Below are 5161 nucleotides of genomic sequence, written 5' to 3'. Positions count from 1 at the left end.
CCCCATATCCCTGTCTTGTCCCCAAACCTCTCTCCTGTCCCCAAATCCCTGTCCCCAAATCCCTGTCTTGTCCCCAGACCTCCCTCCTGTCCCCAAATCCCTGTCCCCAAATCCCTGTCCCGTCCCCAGACCTCTGTCCTGTCCCCAAATCCCTGTCCCCAAATCCCTGTCCCGTCCCCAGACCTCTGTCCTGTCCCCAAATCCCAGACTCCCGGAGCGGTTTGGGTGGGAAGGGACCTCGGAGCTCATTCCAGGGACAATTCCACCACCCCAGGGGGCTCCGATCCATTCCTTGGACATTCCCAAGGATCCTCTGGGAATTCCTTCCCCCAAATCCCCCAATCTCCCCTTTCCCCCATTCCCTGCCTCCTGTCCCACCATTCCTCTGGAATTTTGGGAATCCCAGCTGAGCTCAGCCCGGAGCTCCGGGAATGTTTTCCAGGCTGAGCATTCCCGCTTTTCCTGCTGGAGCCGCTCCAGCCCTGCCCGGCCCTCCCGGGATGATCCCAGAATTTGGTGCCGCCAAATTCCCGAAATCCCCCAAATTCCCGCCTGCGCCCGGCCCTGGAGGGAGGATTGGGGACAGGAGGGAGATTTGGGGACACTGACGGATGTGTCCCCCCACCCCCCCTTGTCGCCAAGTTTAATTAATTTTCATTTTAATTGAATTTAAAGTTCCACGCCCGGCCCCTCCCCCGGTGCCCCGGTGCCCCTGGGAAAGCGGGAGAGGGAAAATCCATGGAATTACCCGGCAGGCGCCGGGGACAGCGCGGGGACACTGCGGGGACACTGCGGGGACACTGCGGCCACCCGCGGGGGATCGATGCTGCCCGCGCTGTCCCCGCGCTGTCCCCGCGCTGTCCTGGCACGGGGGGGACTCCAGAGGGGACAGTCCTGAGTCTTCCCTCTTCTCCTGTCCCCTGTCCCTGCTCCTGTCCCCTTTTCTGTCCCCTGCTCCTGTCCCTGTCCCCTGTCCCTGTCCTTCTCCTGTCCCCGTCCCTGCTCCTGTCCCCTTTTCTGTCCCCTGCTCCTGTCCCTGTCCTTCTCCTGTCCCCTGTCCCTGCTCCTGTCCCCTTTTCTGTCCCCTGCTCCTGTCCCTGTCCCCTGTCCCTGTCCTTCTCCTGTCCCCGTCCCTGTCCTTCTCCTGTCCCCGTCCCTGCTCCTGTCCCCTTTTCTGTCCCCTGTCCCCGTCCCTTTTCCTGTCCCTTTTTCTGTCTCCTTTACCTGTCCCTGTCCCCTTTTCTGTCCCCTGTCCCCTGTCCCTGTCCCCTTTCCTGTCCCTTCTCCTGTCTCCTTTTCCTGTCCCTGTCCTTTTTCCTTCTCCTGTCCCTGTCCCTTTTCCTGTCCCCTTTTCTGTCCCCTGTCCCCGTCCCTGCTCCCATCCCCTTTCCTGTCCCCCATTCCTGTCTCCTTCTCCTGTCCCTGTCCCTTCTGTCCCTTTTCCCGCTGCTGTCCCTGCTCCTTTTCCTTCCAGGACCTTTTCCTGTCCCCGTCCCTGTCCCCGTCCCTGTCCCCGTCCCTGTCCCTTGTCCCTGTCCCTTGTCCCTGTCCCTTGTCCCTGTCCCTTGTCCCTTGTCCCTTGTCCCTTGTCCCTTGTCCCTTGTCCCTGTCCCTGTCCTTGTCCCTGTCCCTTGTCCCTTGTCCCCGTCCCTTGTCCCTGTCCCTTGTCCCCGTCCCTTGTCCCTTGTCCCCGTCCCTTGTCCCTGTCCCTGTCCCCTGTCCCTGTCCCCTGTCCCTGTCCCAGTCCCTTGTCCCTGTCCCAGTCCCTTGTCCCTGTCCCTTGTCCCTTGTCCCTTGTCCCTGTCCCTTGTCCCTGTCCCTGTCCCCTGTCCCCGTCCCTTGTCCCTTGTCCTTTGTCCTTGTCCCTGTCCCCGGCCCGGCCCGTGTCTGTCCCCTGTCCCCGCCCGCGGTGCCGAAGGTGACCGAGGCCACCCCGTGTCCCTGTCGCGTGCCTTGGGGACAGCGGCGGTGACCTGGCGCTGGCCGGATCAGCGCGGGGGTGGCACCGCGGGGACAGCGCGGGGACAAGCGGGGAAAACTGGGAAAAGGAGGGAATTTAACCCGGGATCCGACCGGGAAAAGCTCCAGTCCCAGGGGGAAAATGTTTCCCCTCGCCTCGATCCCAAAATATTCCCCCCAAAAAATGTTCCTCAGAAAAGAAATTCCCCAAAAATGCCCCAAAATCCTCCCCCCAAAAAGAAATTTTAAAAAAATCCCCCAAAATTCCGAAATTTAAAAAAAAAATTCCCCCCAAATCCCTAAAAATTCCAAAATTTAAAAAAATCCCCAAAAAGCCACCCAAATTCCCCAAAAATTTCCAAAATTCAAAAAAAATTTACCCCAAGTCCCTAAAAATCCCTAAAAATTCCAAAATTTTAAAAAAATCCCCCAACGTTCCCCCCAAATTCCCCCAAAATTTCCAAAATTCAAAAAAAATTCCCCAAATCCCCCCAAAATCCCTAAAAATTCCAAAATTAAAAAAATCCCCCAATTTTTTCCCCAAATATTAAAAAAAATCCCGAAAAATCCCTCCAAAATCCCCAAAGATGCCCCTCCCCAAAATCCCAAGGAAACTCCCCCCAAATCCCAAAAACATCTCAAAAAAATCCTCCCAAAATTAAAAAAACGCCCTCCCCCAAATCCTACAAAATTCCCCGCAAAAAAATCCCCCCAAAATCCCCCAAATCCCAAAAAATCCCCCAAAATTAAAAAAAAACCAAATCCCCCCAAAAATCCCCAAAGTTTCCCCCCTGAAATCCCCTCAAATCCCAAAAATATCCAAAAACCCCCCTCCCAAAATCCCAAAAATATCCCCAAAAATAAAACAAAAAAAATTTCCCCAAACCAAAAAAAAATCCCCAAAAATCCCGAAAAATTTCCCCCCAAAAATCCCAAAAAATCTTTCCCCGCTCTCCCAACCCCTCCGCCCTTTCCCCCAGGATTTTCCCGGCTGGATTCCCAGAGAAACGGACCCTGCTGAGAGAATTCCAGGGAATTCCTGGGGGAATTCCACACACGAGCAGGGGTCGAGGTCCCAAATTCCCTTCGTGGCATCCTTTTGGCCGGGGGATCCTGCAGGAGGAATTCCAGGGAATTCCAGGAGAAATTCCATGAGAAAAGTGGCGCTGATCCCGGATTTCTCCCGGGAATGGACCCTGCAGGGGGAATTCCAGAGAATTCCTGGAGAAATTCCGTGAGAATTCCCCCTGCAGGGGGAAGTTTTGGGATCCAGGGGATCCCTTCCCCGATTTCTCCCGAGGAATGGTCAGGAGGGGTTTTTTTTGTTGGTTTTTTTTTGGGATAATCCCTGTGGGATCCTGTGGGAATATCCATGGGGAGAGCGGGAATTCATTCCCGGATTTCTCTCCCGAGGAACTGTCACTTTTCCAGGATATTCCAGCGGGTCCCTGTGGGAAAGGCCGTGTCCCGTATTTGGGATCCCTTCCCAAAGTTCTCCCGATCCTCGGCCCTTCCCGGGATATTCCAGAGGGATATTCCAGAGGGTCCCTGTGGGAATCTCCACCTCCATCCCAGGGGATCCTTTCCCAGGGGATGATCCCAGGGGGTTTCCAGGGGTTCCATGGAATTCTGGGAGAGATTCCAGATGAAAAGTGGCGCTGATCCCAGACAATTCCAGGGAATGGGCCCTGCAGGGGGAATTTTCTGGGATCCAGGGGGTCCCTTCCCAGATTTCTCCCGGCCCTTCCCTCACCCTCTCCCACCCCAACCCCGGAGCCGGCCCCTCCCCGTGTCCCCTCGGTGTCCCCCCGGTGTCACTGACCCCGGGCTGTGTCTCCCCGGTGTCACTGACCCCGGGCTGTGTCCCCTCGGTGTCCCCCCGGTGTCACTGACCCCGGGCTGTGTCTCCCCGGTGTCACTGACCCCGGGCTGTGTCCCCTCGGTGTCACTGACCCCGGGCTGTGTCCCCCCGGTGTCCCCCCGTGTCACTGACCCCGGGCTGTGTCCCCTCGGTGTCACTGACCCCGGGCTGTGTCCCCTCGGTGTCCCCCTGGTGTCACTGACCCCGGGCTGTGTCCCCTCGGTGTCACTGACCCCGGGCTGTGTCCCCCCGGTGTCCCCCCGTGTCACTGACCCCGGGCTGTGTCCCCTCGGTGTCCCCCCGTGTCACTGACCCCGGGCTGTGTCCCCCCGGTGTCACTGACCCCAGGCTGTGTCCCCTCGGTGTCCCCTGGTGTCACTGACCCCGGGCTGTGTCCCCTCGGTGTCCCCCCGTGTCACTGACCCCGGGCTGTGTCCCCTCGGTGTCACTGACCCCGGGCTGGGTCCCCTCGGTGTCCCCCGATGTCACTGACCCCGGGCTGTGTCCCCTTGGTGTCACTGACCCCGGGCTGTGTCCCCCCGGTGTCCCCCCGTGTCACTGACCCCGGGCTGTGTCCCCCCGGTGTCCCCCTGGTGTCACTGACCCCGGGCTGTGTCCCCCCGGTGTCACTGACCCCGGGCTGTGTCCCCCCGGTGTCCCCCCGTGTCACTGACCCCGGGCTGTGTCCCCTCGGTGTCACTGACCCCGGGCTGTGTCCCCCCGGTGTCACTGACCCCGGGCTGTGTCCCCCCGGTGTCACTGACCCCGGGCTGGGTCCCCTCGGTGTCCCCCGATGTCACTGACCCCGGGCTGTGTCCCCTTGGTGTCACTGACCCCGGGCTGTGTCCCCCCGGTGTCCCCCCGTGTCACTGACCCCGGGCTGTGTCCCCCCGTGTCACTGACCCCGGGCTGTGTCCCCCCGGTGTCCCCCCGTGTCACTGACCCCGGGCTGTGTCCCCTCGGTGTCACTGACCCCGGGCGGTGTCCCCTCGGTGTCCCCCCGTGTCACTGACCCCGGGCTGTGTCCCCTCGGTGTCACTGACCCCGGGCTGTGTCCCCTCGGTGTCCCCTCGGTGTCACTGACCCCGGGCTGTGTCCCCCCGGTGTCCCCCGGTGTCACTGACCCCAGGCTGTGTCCCCTGCTGTCCCCCGGTGTCACTGACCCCGGGCTGTGTCCCCCCGGTGTCCCCCCGGTGTCACTGACCCCGGGCTGTGTCCCCCCGGTGTCCCCTCGGTGTCACTGACCCCGGGCTGTGTCCCCCCGGTGTCCCCTCGGTGTCACTGACCCCGGGCTGTGTCCCCTGCTGTCCCCCGGTGTCACTGACCCCGGGCTGTGTCCCC

The sequence above is a fragment of the Chamaea fasciata genome, unplaced genomic scaffold, assembly GCF_029207755.1.
Source record: "Chamaea fasciata isolate MVZ Bird 193981 ecotype frontalis unplaced genomic scaffold, bChaFas1.0.hap1 SCAF_1056, whole genome shotgun sequence".
In the NCBI taxonomy this organism is placed as follows: Eukaryota; Metazoa; Chordata; class Aves; order Passeriformes; family Sylviidae; genus Chamaea; species Chamaea fasciata.
This window is presented reverse-complemented; position numbering follows the sequence as displayed.